At 39.0% G+C, this 18,752-nt stretch overlaps 1 protein-coding gene across 38 annotated transcripts in view; it reads left to right on the forward strand.

Annotated features, from left to right (window-relative positions):
• Window positions 1–18,752, forward strand: part of SLC8A1 (solute carrier family 8 member A1) — a 374,952-nt gene that overhangs the window by 111,179 nt on the left and 245,021 nt on the right. The window lies entirely within an intron of this gene.

Below are 18,752 nucleotides of genomic sequence, written 5' to 3' on the forward strand. Positions count from 1 at the left end.
ATTGTGTTAATGGTCATTAACCTTTGGTGGTATTATAATGGGTATTCCCTTTTTTATGTTCATCGTATATATTTTACAATGAACCTGTATTGCTATTGTAGTTTTCTATGTTATTTAAAATTTAACAGCATATAGTAGAAAAACCAATATACCTCCAGGAACCAGAAACAAGACAGTTACATGGCATATGATGAGGAAACGATCTAGATATGATGCATTTGTTAACAACAGCTCAGAAGGCCACTCTGCCGATAGTGCTGGTAGACTTCTCTGGAAAGCCAGCCAGATTAGAGGCCAGATCAGTCAGAGGAATTGAAAAAGCAGATCAGGACTAGAAAAAGGCACCAAGGCATGTGTTGTGCTTCTCTTGAGCCTGGAATCAGATTGAAAATAAGCTGGAAAAGAGAGAGTCTCCATATTTTAAGAGCTAAAAGGTTTTCGGTGTTGCTAAATTATTTTCTTTCAGTGATTGCAGGAAAAAATTGCTGTTTTTCCCAGCTGGCACCAGTGTCAGATGAACAGAGGGTCTCCCCATTCTGTTATTTGCCTGGCAGTTGAAGCATCCATCGGCTCAGCTGTTTAATGTGTAAGTTCAGCGTCCCATGGGTCATTCTCCAAAAGGCAGCAGCTACCCTACTAATAAATTCAGTGTCAAGTCTAGATTCAGAGCACACTCTGTCCCACTTTAAGAAAGTGCTCTAGGGGCTGCCCAGTGGTGTAGTGGCTAAGTTCGGCATGCTCTTCTTCGGCAGCCTGGGGTTTGTGGGTTCAGATCCCAGGCGCAGCCCTGCACCTTTCATCCAGCCATGCTGTGTCGGCATGCCACACATAAAGCAGAGGAGGATTGGCATAGATGTTAGCTCAGGGCCAATCTTTCTCACCAAAAAAAAAAAAAAAAAAAAAGACCCTGGGTCATGCAGAGATATGTGCAAATGCTAGCAATTCCCAGGGGAGAAAGACAATATTTTCTTTTGACCCTCAATCTCTGTTTCTGTTGATTCACAGGATGGTCATCAAGGTGAGAATCCTTTCTGTTTAGAAAGCTTTGTTTCACTTTTCTCAGGGTGGGGCCTGAGCATTGACATGTTTGTGGAGCTATGTAAGTGTTGTCATGTGCAGCCAGTGTTGAGAAGTCTCATCTGGAATGGTCAGGCTCAGCAAATGTATCCAGATGTATAATAATGACAAGATGAAAACTTTCAAGTGTATAGACAGTGCTTATGCCCATGATCAGTGGATGATGCTCCTTGCATTGATTTTTCCACCAGTGAGAGCAGATTTGTGACTAGTTGTCATCCCTTGTCCTTATTGCAAGCAATGGGAAACTTGTTTGAGATGGCCTTTGAATATGGAGTAAGACAAGCCAATTAATCCTTGTTGGAACTGATCTTGAATTTTATTGTCCATAATACTTGTTTTTATCAACTGAGAAATCTGGCCTGATGTTCATAAGGTAGACCATCAATTGCTTTAAGCACTATGTGTTTATTTTTATTTAATCCATAAAACAGCAGTTCAGTTTTCTTGTATTCATTGAAACTCGCTGACCCAATCCCTACGTGGAGAACTGAGACATGCTCGTCACCATTTTCAATTAAGGAAGTGACGTCAAGACATTATTTTTCCAGGCCCATAGAAATTGCAGATTTAAACCCCGGTCTTCCTGCTTAGAACCTGTCAAATCTTATGCAGACTGAGAAAGCACACCTGCCCATCGCCGTCCTGAGATGTAAGTCCCTGTACACTGGCTGGAGGACCCACCCAGAAAGTCAAGTCATCGTCCCTGGTTTAGGTGTCGTCAACGCAGCAACCTATAGTTTTTCTGGCTTGTTTCTTTTATTTCTCTTCCTGTGTTTCACTTAGTTTTTAGAGATGATGGTGCCTAAAAGGATGCTACTTAACAGAGATAAAAGCTCATTTATGTCAATAGTTTTTTCTCTTTTTAAGAAAGAGGAAAATTTAATGACTTATTTAGGTATTTCTCATCACACTTTTTCATAGTCAACTGTTTTTTCCAGGCTGTGTGGGTAATTGAAAAGGTGTTACATTGCCTGTTATCCTTTCCTATGGTCTTGTTTTGTAATCTGTTGCTTTCAAATTTCTGTCTTCGCTTTCTAATGATCTTAAATTTGCTTTAGACTTCTCAAATAGAATGGCCATATTATTATTATTGTTATTGTTATTACTGGCAACAGAATTGAAGTCTGAGCTATAAGTAGTTTGCAGACCATCCATAGATTCATATAACCTTAGAGATTCATGAATGACTGAATAACTGACATCTAGATGGAAGGTGATGCCCCCCGAGTTGCTGCCTAATTAAGGAATGCTTTGTCTGTAAGCTGAGGATCTAAAGCAGAAGAGTGGTCATAGTGCAATTGAAAGCATATTTGCTCCCAGTTACATGATCTCTCACATTTTCGCTTAAAGACTAATTCCTTTAAAAACATTTTATCAAATGTTTTTGTTTTTCTAACAGAAGTGCATTCCCTTAAGAGTGTTTTCAGCAAAACATCCAAGATTTCAGGAAGTATTATCTTTCTTCCGTTTAAACGCTTGCCTGTTTCCATGATGTTAAAAGGAAATACAGGGCCAGGTGTTTGTTTCTAGTGTAAAACAATAGGAACTATGCTGAATTTATGGATAGAACAATATGGACAGTTATAAGAGTCTATTTAAATGAGAGTGTGTGTTCATTCTCCGTGCATGCTATTAGTAAAAAGGAATGGTCTTCTTCCTTGTCTGTTCTCATTTACAGTGGGTCTTTCCTGCATTGAGACTCCTATGTAAGCTGGGTTCCCATTCCATAAACTTTGGATAAGGAACAGCTTGAACTCTCCATCTTTAATATTTCCTTTCCTGTGTCTTAATTCTGAGTTGCCATCACTCTGATGATGAGCTGACATTTCAGAAAATTGAAAATCCTTCAGTTCCACTTCTGTTTTTCTTTCCCCCACTTTCTTTCTTCAACCTGAGAGCAGTAAATAGGTCAGAATGGGAGCCTATAGTCAACCTCTGCTCTTTCTTCTTCTGACTCGAATGCTCTGACGCAAGTAGGTGGTATTTCCCATTAGCGGTTGGACAGATTTACGGAACACCACAGACAGAACAGCCAGTGGATTTGACTTGAGAAATTCGGGAGAATCTGGCCTTCCCAGTTTGGAGTATCAGTTATAAAAATCTAGATTAGCACAAACCTAAGTCATAAGACAAGCCTGGACACAGTTCTGGATGTCTGTTTATAGGGATTTCCTGGTCTGAAGAGCAAGGCTGGATCAGATTGAAGATTCAATTTAACCTAGTACTAGAAAGAATGTAGTCAGTCAGGACACCCAAGCAGGACTTTTTGTTTTATCCAGAATTGAACAGTTCCTTTTGCTTTCTTCAACAAGGTTTTCCTGCTTCTTATATCAATCACCTCAAAGGAGTTTTCGTTTATTTGTTTTCAATACTGTTGTTGTTTTGGCCCTACCCTCAGAGGTAAGTAGATTAAGGTAAATTTGTCTTGAAAAGCATTGTCTAGTTAGTGCCTGTTTTCTGGACATCAACGACCTTTTAAAGCTGTATCCAGGAGGAGAGTCAGTTTGTTGAGGCAGACATGATATTTTACCAGGGAGTCTGAGGTTTCACACCCTGATAGGAAACTTTGTGGAAAAGGAGAGAGGCCCTACCTCCTTCAGAATCTTTTATTTCAGTGCCGTATTTCCTTTCTGGGACTGGGGTAGAGTTCTTGGCATGAAAGATACTAACAGTTGACTTTCTGGGAATCTTCGTGTCAATGGCAACTTCTATGGCCTTCAACTTCCCTAAGCTAGCATAATGGGTAGATTAATATGTTCCTTCGTGGCAGGAATGGAAACTAATTTTTTAAAAGAAGGAGGAAAAAACATGTTGTGCTAAATCAGTGATTGCTATGGCAACAGGTGCTCTATACATGCTAGAAAAAGAGGGAAAATGCAGTCACAGTTCTCTAGAAAGGAGGAGAGCAGAAGTCGGTTCACAAACTTTTTTTTCTCACAGATCAGTAAATATGTATTAGACATCCATGATATGCTCCTTATAATCTTATCAAAGAGTGTAGCAGAAACTTGTGATAAAATTAAATCTATCATTTGCTTTGTTATAATTATCTCTGTTGCAAAAAATAAGAAAAAAAACCCAAAGCCTGCACACTATATTTTAACTATAATAGTTAAATTTCACTGCCCTGATAAATCCACATTAGATCAGGCAAACATCTTATTAGTTGAGTGGGCATAAACACCTAAATGGGAATAAATTGCTCTCCCTCACATGGCTGTCTTTCGCCCTCATCCACTAGAATGTAGGGATTTGCGTAACATGTTGCGACTGCATTGGGTGTCTAGTTCTTAATGTTTAGGGCAGGCTTTCTCCACATGAGTACTGTTGACCTTTTAGCCCAGATAGTTCTTTGTTGTGGGGGCTTTCCTGTGCATTCTGGGATATTTTGCAGCATTCCTGGGCCCTACTCTCTAGATGCCAGAAGCATCCCCCAAATTGTGACAATGAAAAATCTCTAGACATTGCCACACGTCACCTAGAGGGCAAATTGCCACTGGTTTAGAATCACTGGTTTAAAGTAACCTAGTTGTGTTCTCAGGGCTTGAGATATCTAAAGTAACCCATTGCCACACCAAGGGCAATATGTGTAAGTAGGAATGCTGAACTTTTTAGTTTTTTGGTTGATGGCGTGGTGGCTATCAGTGATTTAGCCCACTTGGGTTACATTAGTTCATCTGGTGACAGAGCCTCTTATATAAATAAAATCACTGATTTTCCCACTGATTTTTCCAATTATGTTACAAGGTGAATTTTGACAAATCAAACAACACAGGGATAATATTCCAAATCTTTATTCTTTTACAGTACACAGTTATCTCCCTCATTGTTTTTGCTGGGAGCATTTTCATAAGGGTTTATATGGAATTGGAAAGAGATTACATAAATTAGAGTATATAAAAATGTATATACTCATATACTCTTAATATGTGTATTAAGAGGCTTTGTGGTTTTTTCTTATCTTCTGCAATAGAGATAATTGTAACAAAGCAAATGACAGATTTCATTTTATCATCAATTTCTGCTACACTCTTTCATAAGACTATAAGGAGTGTATCGTGGATGTCTAATACATATTTATTGAGTATATTTATATAACAGTATATACTCTTATGTACCCGGAATTAAGACTTCACAATGGAAATAAGAAAAGAATGTAATAATGTTTTACTGCAAATGGGAGTGCAGATGGTTTTTATGGACTGAAAAACTAGTGAGCTAAAAGAGGAAAGATAAACACTGGAGCATAGAAATCCTTCCTTTGATCCTGTAAATGTCATCTTATAAATTTTATCTGTGAGATTTTGTTATATTACAATACCAGTTAAAGTTACCACAAGCAAAGATTGCTAGGTTCCTTAATGTATATGCTTTAAAAATGACCCCAAAGCAAAATAGAATACTCTTGGCTGGTTGTTGGGGTTTCTCCAGCTAAATAATACAGAGCTGTGAGGTTGGAAGTGTGTTCTCATCATCACACTTGTTGAATTTTCAGAAAGAATAGAGGTGATGCCAACTTTTGTGTTTGGGATATTGCGACTTTGTTCTTGACATTTAATAATTCTATAAAAAGAGTTATCCAGTGTTGTAAAAGGTTAGACAGTTTACATATTTTTAAAAAATTTGAATGAGTTTACATATCTGGGCTAAAGATGAAAGACCAATAAAATTCAGTCAGTACTGGCACTGATCTGACAATATAGCTCTCCTACCCCTCTTTGATCTACTGACTCATGCCACCAAAAGTATATGCGTATGCCAGCACACTATAACCTTTAGGTTTCTCACAAGGTACAAACCATAAGTGTTTAACTCCAGGTAGAGTAAGACTAAGTGAACCCAGAGATGACTAGTGTAATCTGTCCCCATATTTGTAAACATTAATGCCAGAAACTCTCCTTTGCTCCATAAATCATAACAATGATATTTCCCTTGTCCTCTTGTTTGGTTTCTTGTCTTTTCCTCTAATACTTTGATCATCAGCAATTCATTACCAATAAACAAGAGGGAACGTGAAGGAGGTAGACAGGGTAGAGAAAATCTTGGAAAGTTTTGGAAGTTTCAAAGATGTTTTAGCAAAAGCACAAAACAAATTTGGTAGCTTTTCAGCAATTAGCACTTACCTATAACAATTGATGCCAGCTTGTTATGTCAAGATACCCAGGATACAGTGTTACCTAGATGCATAGAGTGATTTCATTTTCCTTCTTTCATCAGTAAATGAGCCTAAACACTTATGTGTCCTAAATTTACCAAGGTGTCTCTTCCATTCTTGGAAATCTGTAGTACTAAAGGATGTTTCTAGCTGTTGATTCTCTGTTTAGTAATGCCCAGTTGCAAGGGTAGATAAGATGACCTCTTCAGATTTCTTCTTATCTGAAATTCTGTGATAAAAGTTATGATAAAAGATCTTTAGGTACATAGATTTATTTCTTTTAGAGAAGGCAACCAGCATTTTGCTGTCTCCATTTGAGGACTGAACGGGAAGAAATAATGTTGAATTTGATCCTGGATACCTTAGTTCAGCTCTATCTAAAAGCATCTCAGTGGTAAGGACAGTTAGTCGCTAGAAAGATATTGACTGTGATGGAGACTGGTGACAGGAGGCTGCAGGCTTTGCCTGGACGTGTGAAGCCCTGGCGCTTTGTTACGGTGTGGTGTGGATACCTGACTTCATTTTATCAGCTGGCAAGTGAGGGCATTTGGTTTCAGTGCCCCCCAAATTTCCTCCAAGGTTCTGTAATCCTAGGGTCTGGGACTGAGAGTTCTGCAGTGAGCTGGAAGGATGATGGCTGAGTGGCTCTTGTAGTCCCAGAAGACTTTGAAGTAAAGACTCTGGGAAAGAAAAAGCATACGAGGCATAATGCTCTCATAAATCTGGGGAGATTTACAGGAGAAGCTTTTATGGTTAGTGTCAAATTCCTTGTGGCTCCATGACTACCCCGCATGGAGTGGGGAGAGAGAAATTAGGCTGTATGCTCCTGGTTTACCATTAGCCAGAACAAATGGGTTTTCTTAAAATAGGAAATCAGAGCTTCCGAAAAGAATTTCTAGTTTTCCACTCTGCTTTTTCAAAAGGGTGCGTATTCCTATTTATTCAAATCCCCTAATGTTACTCTGGCACCACCCCTTTGTTAATAATAAAAGCACTGCTTTTCCTCAAAGCAGATTTCCCCCCAAAATGGAGTTATTTAAACATAATATTATATATATGTTAGTTTCAAAGTATGTATTATAATATATACACATGTATTTTAAAGGGGACTAGATCCCTTGACAGAAAAGATTAGTAGAGGAACACTCCTTGAGTGTTTTTCAAGTTAGAAAAAATCAAAAGGAAATAAAAACAGCTTCCATAAAATGGTCTCTTTTGTCAATAATCTGTCTAGAAACACCTCCACAGTGTGCTAGACCTGCCTCAAGATAAATCCACAAAGAGCAATTTGGTAGCTTCCATATTTACTGCTTGCCCCTTCAGGCATTTCCACCTGAGAACAGAAACACTAGGGTAAGATAAAACTTCCATCAAATTGCTTAGAGATTTTTGAAGAAATTTACTTCTCATTTTGTTATGAAGCTCATTTGGAGTGATCACACTGAAGTGTCCAGATTAAGGTCGATGCAGACCAGTAATATCAAAATGTTGCTGGGATAAATGTTATTAGCATCAGACTGTTAAAAGAATTGATGGATGCCTAGGTGGGTTTATGCTTATGTGTAATGGCTTCCCTCAGCAGTGTACTCTGTCTCTAGCATACTGCTTGAGCAGGCATCAAGGTCACTTGGAAGTTTATTAAAACATAAATTGCTGAGTCTAATCCCCACAGTTTATGATTTAGTAAATCTGGAATGTTCCCAAGGATTGACATTCTAGCAAATTCTCAGGTAACTCTGATATTGCTTGTCCAGAGACCACACCTGGAGAGCCACTGGGATCATAATTATGCTTCTGTAACTATTTAGAATAATTAGCAGGCAGTATGTGAGAAATTACCAGAGGTTTTGGACCTGAGGTGAATCAGCCCCATTTAAGATCACACCTTGTTCACAATTTAAAACTTTAAAAAAGTGTTGAATAATTAAATGATTCTAAGCCAAGAGAGAGTTGAAAGATGAACAGAAGCTTCCCTTTAAGGAAAGCCAATGAAGAAAACTGGAAAAGAGAGCTGCATCTGTCACTTAAACAGCATCTGAAAATATTAAACTTTCTACGAATGCCCTCACTTTCTTACAATGACTAGGCTCTAGGCTTTGTAATCCAGATCTGCCAGAAAACTGTTTCTTCCCTTACTAATGCCTAACAGTAAGTTATATTATTTCCATATAATGGAGTATTATGTAGTCATTGAAAAGCATGATTTTGAGGAATTTTAAATGATGAGGGGAAAATGTTCATGACATGTTGTTAACTGGTAGAATATCAAATTATTTTTTTTGTACATGTGTCTATAAATTGGAAGAAAGTGGTGCCAGCCCCATTGCCGAGAAGTTAAGTTCGTGCACTCTGCTTCAGCAGCCCAGGTTTTCACTGGTTCAGATCCCGGGTGTGGACATGTCACTGCTCATCAGGCCATGCTGAGGCGGCGTCCCACACAGTGCAACCAGAAGGACCTGCAACTAGAATATACGACTATGTACTGGGGGGGGGCGTTGTGGAGAAGAAGAAGAAGAAGAAAAAAAAAGATTGGCAACAGAAGTTAGCTCGGGTGCCACTCAAAAAACAAAAAAATTGGAAGAAAGTAACCAGGTTATCAGCTGTGGTGATTTTGGGGAGACTGGATTATTGTAACTAATTTTCTTCACTATACTTTGCTATATTCCCCCAATTTTTTGTTTCTATAATAAAAATTTATGTGAAAACAATTTCTCATAATTTTAACTGCTCTTCTTTGCTCTCCTATACTTAGTTATGAGACCCACAAACTGACATGGAGGTTAGGAAAGGAATAGCACCAGGGGAATTTTGGCTATTTCTTAAGTTGGATGGCATGGGGAAATAAGTTTTTTAGGTGAGTCATAAAAGTAGTCTAAGTGTAGACTTGTGATTTTTGGTAACTCACAGAAGTTTTTGTAACCATGTTTAGTCCCAATCGTACTATAGCAATTTCATTCGCTAAAACTTATACTTAATGATAAATATTTTAAAATGTCTGTTGGATCTATCAGGGTGAGAAAACCCTGGAAGCTTAGGTTAGATTGTACACAGGAAATATTGTGAGTTTATGGTCTAAGATTGCCACCAAAGGGGTTAGGAATTGGATGTTCAAATCACCCTCTTAGTACAGAGGGCATTCACTAGAGGACTGGGGATAAGGGATTTGGGTCACTCTCTTGGGCAACTAAAACGTAAAGGGGAAGAAAATCCTCTCTACACTAGCCAATTATTGATCTCCATAAATTGTCAATATGGTCTCTCTGTGGAATAATCCTACCAACAGGATCAAATATGAAATAGGAATATTTTAGGTAAGGCTTCCTCAACATGGAAACATTATTTACACATACACACACACACAAACACACACATAGAGTCATATATGTATACACGCACATATATTTAGCAAAAATACATACAAAAATATAAAAATCAGCATGAAATAAATATATTATATAATATGTATATAAGAGGATGTTCACTTTGAGTTATCGTTTGATTTGGCCCAAGATTCTGAATAAAACAAATTTAGAAAAGGAAAATGTTCAGCAAAAGTTTTCAGAAAGCGATGGGTTTCACAAGAACATTTACCAGGGTGACCCGAACTGCTCAGGATATTACATCATGTTGCTGATTTGTTTTGCCCACTCCTATCAGTAAATGAGCCTATAATTTTAAGTAGACCCTGCTTCTAGTCTAGAACCTGAAGTCTGTATTGAAAGAGAAGCTTTTCAGTATTTTCTCTGTCGTCAGACATTTTTTGCATTACAGGGGAAAGAGTTAAGATAACTGCTGAGACAAATGTCATCTTCTGGGAAGTATACAGCAGGAACATATTATGCAACAACCAAGATGTATTTTATGTTTACTGGGGACACACATATTAATATGATCCATAAAACATTTCCAGATGGCTTCTGTATTTTGTAGCGCTTCGAGTTTAAGCACTTTTATGCATTTAATTGCACTCTCAAATGTGATGTTCTAATCAATGTCTATAATAGCAATTCCTAAAGCAAGTTATTATGATTTCCAAGAGGCTCCACTCATCAGTAACACACATTTATTTGTCTGGCCTAACAGGGAACATATTTTACAGTGACTTTCTTTGGAAAAGGGTCACGTAGTTTTCAGTCACGATTTGAAGATATCAATCTGAAACCCTTCTAGGATTGTGAATTCATCTATACACATACATCAGGGTGGCTGAATTGATTAATTAGGGTGAGAGATTCCCCTAGTTAGTGGCCCATCAGTCTCAACTAATTCTTAAGTACCCTGAGTTAATATCCTGCTGGTACAGTCTCATTCAGCATAATGAGCACAGCTAATTGTGTTGTGAAAATACAGCTACACGTTCTACGGTGCCCTTTCGGCAGATAAATGGCACTGAGAGTCACAACCAACCATGAAGAAGCAATCAACCCCTCTTAGGTAGACTGGCTACAAAGTTATGTATCTGGTTTCAATTAGCTTTGCAAAAACGTGGAAAAAAATATTGAACTTTGAACACTTCAGCAGTTCATGAAAAGCTTGTTTCTTCCCACCTTCTCCCTTGTGCAATGTATCAACTCCATTTTTATTTGAGTAAAAGGATGTGTCAGAAGAAGACACATTTTTCTTTTTAAGATTTTATTTTTCTGTTTTTCTCCCCAAAGCCCCCTGGTACATAGTTGTATATTTTTAGTTGTGGGTCCTTCTAGTTGTGGCATGTAGGACGCCACCTCAGCATGGCTTGATGAGTGGTGCTATGGCTGTGCCCAGGATCTGAACCAGTGAAACCATGGGCTACAGAAGCGGAGCGCGAACTTAACCCCTCTGCCATGGGGCTGGCCCCAGAAGACACGTTTTTAAAAACAGAATTGCAGTAAGGAATAACAGGTTTACATTAATTAATTATTCAATCATTGGGTACCTCTAATTTGCTGAGCACTGTATCCCACACCCATATGTCAACATCCTTATAACCGTAAGACACATAGATTGTGCATTAGATAATATAAAAGCAAATAAAGTATAGTATTCATCAAATATTCAAATGAGCAAATGAATGAGTCAATGAAGAAGGGCATAAAATAGGATGGTTGGTAGTTAGTCAAAATATCAATTAGAGCAGGAATTTTAAATGTTTACAAGAAATAGACATTTTATTTTAGCTAAAACGTATAAAAATGTACTTTCATTCTCTAATATTTTAACAAAATAAAGATTTTTTTTAAGTAAGGATCCACTGATTGTAATTCTGTGTTTTCCTGTTTGCTTACCCACACCCATAATGTACAATTTTCAGTTTCAGTTTCTTTAAAGATAGTTGCAAGGCAATCTAATTGCAGAGGTCATCCAGATTGTTTCCCAATCTTTTACCGTTTTCTTGCGGTAAAATTAGACAATTAAAGAAGAAACTAGTCTTAGTTGAGTATTTGCAAAACATTCTGCTTGGTTTTAAGTAGTCACATTTCATTAGTTCATATAATATTTAATCAATTCTGTAGTTACAGTAACAAAAGTGGCATAAATAGGTTTGGGAGTAAACAAACTGACTCTTGGTACCCGTGCCATTACCAATTCCACCATCCAGACATACCTGGGAATAATCTAGGAGGTGCAAGGGCTCAATGTGCCATGGAGAGCATGAAGTTCGTCTTCAAGTTCATCATCAAGCAGAGATTGGTTAGGAGAGCTTCTGCTGTCAAGTCTGCTGAGTACCTACTATGTGCTGGGCTCTGTGGAAGGCCATTGGGTTTAGCCTATCTTGATGAAGTCACAGTCTAGTGAAGAAGACAAATATGTAAATAAATAATTATGATATGGTATTAAGTGCTACAGTAGAGGGATGTGTAAGTGTCTGCGATGGGGAAAGAAGGTTAGCCTAACTGTATGGAAACAGGAAGAATGGAGCCCAGGAGAAGACATTTGACCTGAATTTTGCAAAATGAATAGCATTTTGCCAAACTGAAGAGGGTGAAATCTACTAGATATATGGGTTGAAGGTTCACAAATTCTTGGAGATAGGTAAGAAAAAGTAGCCATGAAATTTCTCCCACAGGAGCCTCTAAGATGCTAGGCAGCCTGATATTATCACTTGAAGAGAAGTATAAAAGGAGTTGATATGGAAGGACACAGAAATGGAACAGTTAGTTCCAGCCAGGCATGTGTGTGGGTGGGTAAGGATGTGATGGATTGGGAAAGGCTTCCTGGAGGAGGTAACATTTGAGCATTCATCATGCAGTAGACCATTTCAGGCAGGACTGGCGTTACTGCAGAGCACAGCCGAGCCCTGATTCTGAGGTCGAGAGCAACCGCCGAGGTTGTTGACGTGCATATACAACCTAGAGAACTCGGCTAGCGTGCTTGGTGGAAAATTTCCTCTCTGCGGTCACATTCTCTTATAGGAAACATAGAGGTCATGGGACCCGCTGAGAAAAACTTTAAACTCAAACATCGAAAGGTGTAGAAACTCAGTGAGTCAAAGCTGAGGAAGGAAAAGAATCTGTCATGTCACAGAAAAAGAGGCATTTTTACTGCCCTACTTTGGGTCAGATACACAGGGTGATTTGTTAAAAAGTAGCACATTCCCTAAAGAAGTAGGACACCTGGTAACCCTTATTTTAGTAGAAAGGCCAGATCTGGGGATAACCAGATTAGGAAGTAATTTCTACTTTTCTGAATTTGTGAAAAACCCACTCAGATCCAGTGTGGACCCTGATTACTCAGGAAATTCTATTAAGTATAATCGTTGAAATCCTAATAAGTGTAGCAATAAAATAATTAAGACACTCATCATTTGCCAAGAGTTACTTTAGTTTTCTTTATTAGGACGATAAAGCATGCTTCAAGTGCAGCTGGCAGAACCCACTCGTGTGGAAAAATTAGCGATGATTTCCGTCAAACTTTGAGCAACAGATCAAAGAATTATCTAAACATTTGTCTTATAGCCCTTGGTTAAGAAGAAAAAGTGGGATGGCACAGCTAAGTTGTTTTTCCTTGTCAAACTTCTTTGGGAAGACTATAGAGTATCGTGAAGAGATTGAATAAGTCACACATCCGTCGCACATTAATGCCTACACTCATGACATTCCGTAGCCCTTCTTGTGATTGATTATTCTTTTTCCAGGGTGTTTTCTAACTAGGCTGTGGAGGCGAGGACCTGGCATCCTTGACATATAATTGAGTCTAACTCCTACTACCTCTCAGCATGGCCTGCGGGTCTTGACCTCTCCCAGCCTCAGCTTTGTTAAATGGAAAATGAGTACAAGAATATTTGTCTAGCTTACCTCTCAGTATTGCTATTGACATGGAACAACAAAGAGTGCTTTGTAAACTGCAAAATGCTATGCGACTTGAGAGTATTAATATGCAATTTTGGATGACACTCATTGTGGACGTGATGATGCAATTATAGTGCCACAAAGTGCTGGTGTGTGGTATCGAGTTACATAAACCAGATTTTAAATGCTTTATTAATGTTCACATCTCAAACAATATTAGATCTACTGGAGTTCTTTCTTAATAGCTCCATATTGGCAAAATACTGAAGTGAGCTTTTAAGCTTTTATGGTGAGTATGTGTTTTATATTAAATTTAGCCTGAGAACTTAAATTTTTTTTTTTTTTTTTTTTTTTTTGCTGAGGAAGATTGTCCCTGAGCTAACATCTGTGCCCATCTTCCTCTATTTTGCATGTGGGACACCATCTCAGCATGGCTTGATGAGCAATGTGTACGTCCGTGGCTGGGATCCCAACCCGTAAACCCAGGGCGCCAAAGCAGAGCAAGCGAACTTAACCACTACACCACTGGTCTGGCCCCTCAATAGACTTTTTTCAAAAAGAATTCAAGTCATCTCTCTTAGCTAAAACTTCTTGATAGTCACAGAAGCTAACTAGATATAAAACAGTAGTTATCAAAGTGTGGCCCATGGAGCATCAGCATCAGCATCACCTGGGACCTCAACCCTGAATCAGAAATTCTGGAGAGAGGGTTCAGCCATCCATGTTTTAACAAGCCCTCCAAGTAGAGGACCCACTAGTATTGGAGTAAATAACAATGGAGTATCTAGGCATTTGCATTTATTCATTTACTCCCTCAAAGAAATATTAAAACAGCATCTATGATGAGCCAGACACTATTCTAGAAGCTGGAGGTAGAGCAATGAGAAAGATGGACAGAGAGCCTGCCCTCATGGAGCATCCATTCTGGTCCTGGGGACAAACGGCAAATAAAGAAATGATGTAATGTCACATGGTGATAAATGCTTTGAAGACAAAGCAGGATAAGAGGATAGAGTTTTACAAAGTGCTGGTCAGCGATGGCCTCTCTGAGGAGGTGACATTTGAGCTCAGCCTCAGCAGAGTGAGCGGCCAGGCCCTTTTAAAGGGGACAGTGAGTGAGCTGGGCCAGGAGAAGAATTTAACAGGAACAGGAGTGTGAATGGGCTGACTTCTCTCCCAGCCTCTGACTTCAGCTTTTCCCCACATATCTGACTCATTCCTCTTTCTCTGCAAACAGGACTCTGCTCCTTCTGTCACAGGATGGGTAGAAACCATTTTGAGCTGTGTGAACACTCTGACTTGGTTCCAATTTAAAACTCCCAAGAAAGGATGCTGATTTTCCTGGAAATTCCTCTGCTCAAAACCCTCCCCTGGCTTCCTGCCTCATCAGAGTACAATCTCCCCAAACATGGTCTGCTGCTGCCTCTCAGACACAGTCTCCCCGTCGCTTACCCTGCTCCCACCAACCACCCTCCTGCACTTTTTCTAGGCCTTCTAATGCCGAGTCTCTACCAGACAGGGCCTTTGCTTTTGTTCTTCCTTCTGCCTGAGCACTCTTCTAAATATCCTCTTAGTTTGCTTGGTTTGCTTTTCCCCTGCAGGCCATTACTCAAACATTCACTTTCTCCAAGAGGTCTCCCTGAGTCTCTACAGAAAATTATAGCGCCCTTGTCTTCCCTGTGCTGCCTTTCCCCTTAGCACTCATCAACATCAAATGTACTACATATTCTGATCATTGTCTATTTCCCTTTCGCCAGAATGTAAGCTCTATGAGGACAGAGACTTTCGTCTCATCTGTTCACTGCTTTATTACCAGTTCCTAGAACAATGATTGGCACATAGTAGGTGCTTCATAAATATTTGATGAACAAGTGAATGGTGCCAAGGGATACAGGATCATTTTCTACAAAGCCTGTGAATTGAAATTGAGTTTAAGGTAGGAATTGAGTTTAAGGCAAGGAGAAAGGTTATAGCAGAGTGGAGTAGAAAATGTTTCAGTTGCTTGTGAGTCTTTGAAAACATGAGGCTTCAGCCTTAGTCTTCAACTGAATGGCCTTGAGGAAGTCGCAGGAACTTTCTGGGGCTCCACTTTGTTATCTATAGTAGGCAGAGGGTGGTAAAAGTAGAGCTGATTGGAGCGGCAGGGAGAGGACTACCCAGGATCTGTGGATGCTTCCAGCCCTTACTCTGTAATGCAGTTCCTAGAGCCCAAAGGCCAGGTATGGGGAACAGAGTATTTTGTCTATGTGGAAATTTGCTTAAATATACCTAAGAATAAACAATGAGGTGCATGTGTGTGTTGATTCATTTCGAGCTGTGCTCCAGGACTGTTAGTGAGCATCTGAAGCATCCATCTCAGAAGTGGTGCTTAAAGCACTTCAAATATCTTTATCATAATCCACAGATAGTAGTTTTCTGTTGTTGCATAACAAATTACCAGAAACATAGTGGTTTAAAACAACATACATTTATTACCTCAGTTTTCTTGGGTTAGAAGACCATGCAGAGTTTAAGTGGGCCGTCTGCTCAGGGTCTCACAAGCCTGCAAGCAAAGTGATGGCCAAGGAAGGCTAGGTTCTTATCCGATACTTGGGGTCTTCTCCAAAGCTCACATGGTTGTTGACAGAATTCATTTGCTTGCATCTGTAGACTCATGGTGGCTTGCTTATTCAAGGCCAGCAGGAGACTCTCTTTGGATGTCTTCTTTCAGTGAAGGCCTGGACCTTCTTTTAAAAAGCTTTCCTGATTAGATCAGACCCACCCAAGAAAACCTCTCTTTTGATTAACTGTAAGTCAAATGATTAGGGACCTTTAGTACATTTGCACAGTCTCTTACTTTTGTCATATAATGTAACCTAGTCTTGGGAGTGGCATCGCATCACCTTTGCCATAGTCTATTGGTTAGAAGCAAGTTCTGTGTACTTCTTATGCCCAAGAGAAGGGGATTATATATAGTCACAGGTCATTGGAGGTCATCTTAGAATTCTACCTATTATACCATAATAGAGAATTTGGTAATTATCATGAGATAGGAGAAATAACTTTCTATTTTGGAAATGAGAAGTATTCAGAGTATTTGATTGGCCAGAGAGATTTTGTGGGCTCTGGTGTGCCTGCGTTAAGGATGTATAAAACCTGCTAGCCCCACTGCCCAACACCTTTGAAGCAGTTAGGACTCATGGTCAAGAGCATCATTGGTCCAATGTCTCCCATTTTATGGAGGCTCTGCTGCCCGACTTGACCATATGGTGGCCTGGTCCTGCTCTCAGATGGTTATGTTTGCCTCAGCAGGAGCATTTCTTGTGAGGCACATGTCAGAGCGTCAACAGCATGGGACTTCCCTGAGTTTACAATGCCTGTCTTTGTACCTGCTCATAAACAAATGTTTAAGGGTTAGCAGAATTTAGTCTGAATTTGCTTTCACGGAAAAGACCACTTGATAGTGAAATTGTAGGAGAAGAGACCATAGCTACCATCTACCTCTAATCCCAGGTGACCATGAATATTTACAAAAATATTGAGAAGCAAATTGGCTTAGGTCAGTTTACATAAGAAATAAATCATTAGGATGCTTACATTGTGCATTGTCACATGCTTGAGGGTGCCAAGAAATATTAAAAGGCTAGGTTAAAAGTTAAATCATAAATTAGTAAAACTTAAAAATAGTATGATAATGATGTTGGAAAAAATGTGCCCTGGGGAAATGTTTACGTTGGAAAGTCTGCCTCTTTATTGAGAGTTCTGAATATCTTGCTGAAGGAGTCAACCTACAGACCTAAACACCTGGCTCCACAGAGTTGCTGACTCTTTCAGCTGCTTCAGTTTCTTAAGGGATGGAGCTCACCTAGTCTAAAACCTATAAGACCTTTTAGAGAATGATTGATTAGAAAACTTTTAACCAATTTTGTTTAATTCTCTCTGTGGTAATGATCCTGGAGTCATATGTTCTACATGGAAGTTTAATGAGAATGTTATAGTATTTGATACCATCTTGAAAATAGAGCATATAAAATTCTTCTAAAATTATCCAATTAAGAGATCTCTTTGAAAAATGAACTGCATTGTACTGAGTGGATCTATTGTAAATTTATTAGTTAGCAAAATCCCTCTGTTCCAGACTCCATTTAAACTTCTTAAAATTTTAAAAGTAAAAGTCTTGAGCTAGCTCTGATTGCCTAGTGATTAAAGTTCAGTGTGCTTTGCTTCGGTGGCCCAGGTTTGGTTCCCGGGTGCAGAACCACACCACTTGTCTGTCAGTAGCCATACTGTGGTGGTGGCTCACACAGAAGAACCAGAAGAACTTACAACTATACACAACTATGTACTGGAGCTTTGGGGCTAGGGGGAAAGGAAGAAAGAAGGAGGAAGATTGGCAACAGATGTTAGGGTGAATCTTCCTGTTCCAAAAAAAAAAAAAAAAATTAGAAGTCTTAAAATTCCCTATTTGGACTGAAAAAGAAACAAAACAAACCAACAGGAAGGGAAATGTTATCAACATGTTGACTCAATTCTGTCTTGAATTCATTAAAGCCATGTGTAGTGATATATGAGTATCTGCTGTTCTCTAACTCTCCAGACTTTTCCCTTTTTTTGTTTGTTTGCTGTGTTTTGTGGTTATTAATTAACTGATTGAGCATTCCTTCGATTCTCTAAATTTCTTCAAAATATCAAGTGTGTCTTGTGACCACCTTCAGCTGCATACAGCATCAATTAACTTACTAAAACAGAGGCTTTGGTGATTAATCCGTAATGACAGGGCTGTTCTCCCGACTGATTACATTCATTATCAAACAGCCAGAGGTAGAGCACTTTCCATGGAAGATTTATTGCTCTGGAATTACCTTTCTCCATTATACTGATGACGCTAGATCTGGTAAATAAGAAGAGGAAAATGCAAGGGGCTCCTTTTTAAAAGATAATGATGGTTCTTTTTAAAATGGCTAGTCTCTATTTTCAGTGCCTCAACTCTAAAACACAAAGTACCTCCTTAAACATATGTCATCTTCAGTCATTCACAAAGCAAAGGAAACTGATTTACCATCATAATGTGTGGTGATGGGTTTCCACAAGGATCCTGTGTATGAGTCAGGCTGGGAAGATGATTTACTTGTTTTTTCTAGCAGTGTCTTGGTTCACCTTATCACCAGTAAGGCTGGATTTGGGTCATAACATTCTAAACGGTTTCTTTGCCCAGCTCTCTCCTCTGCTAGCCTATGCATAGCCAAATTAATCTCCCTTGTTGTCATCTA

The sequence above is a fragment of the Equus przewalskii genome, chromosome 14, assembly GCF_037783145.1.
Source record: "Equus przewalskii isolate Varuska chromosome 14, EquPr2, whole genome shotgun sequence".
Classification (NCBI taxonomy): Eukaryota; Metazoa; Chordata; class Mammalia; order Perissodactyla; family Equidae; genus Equus; species Equus przewalskii.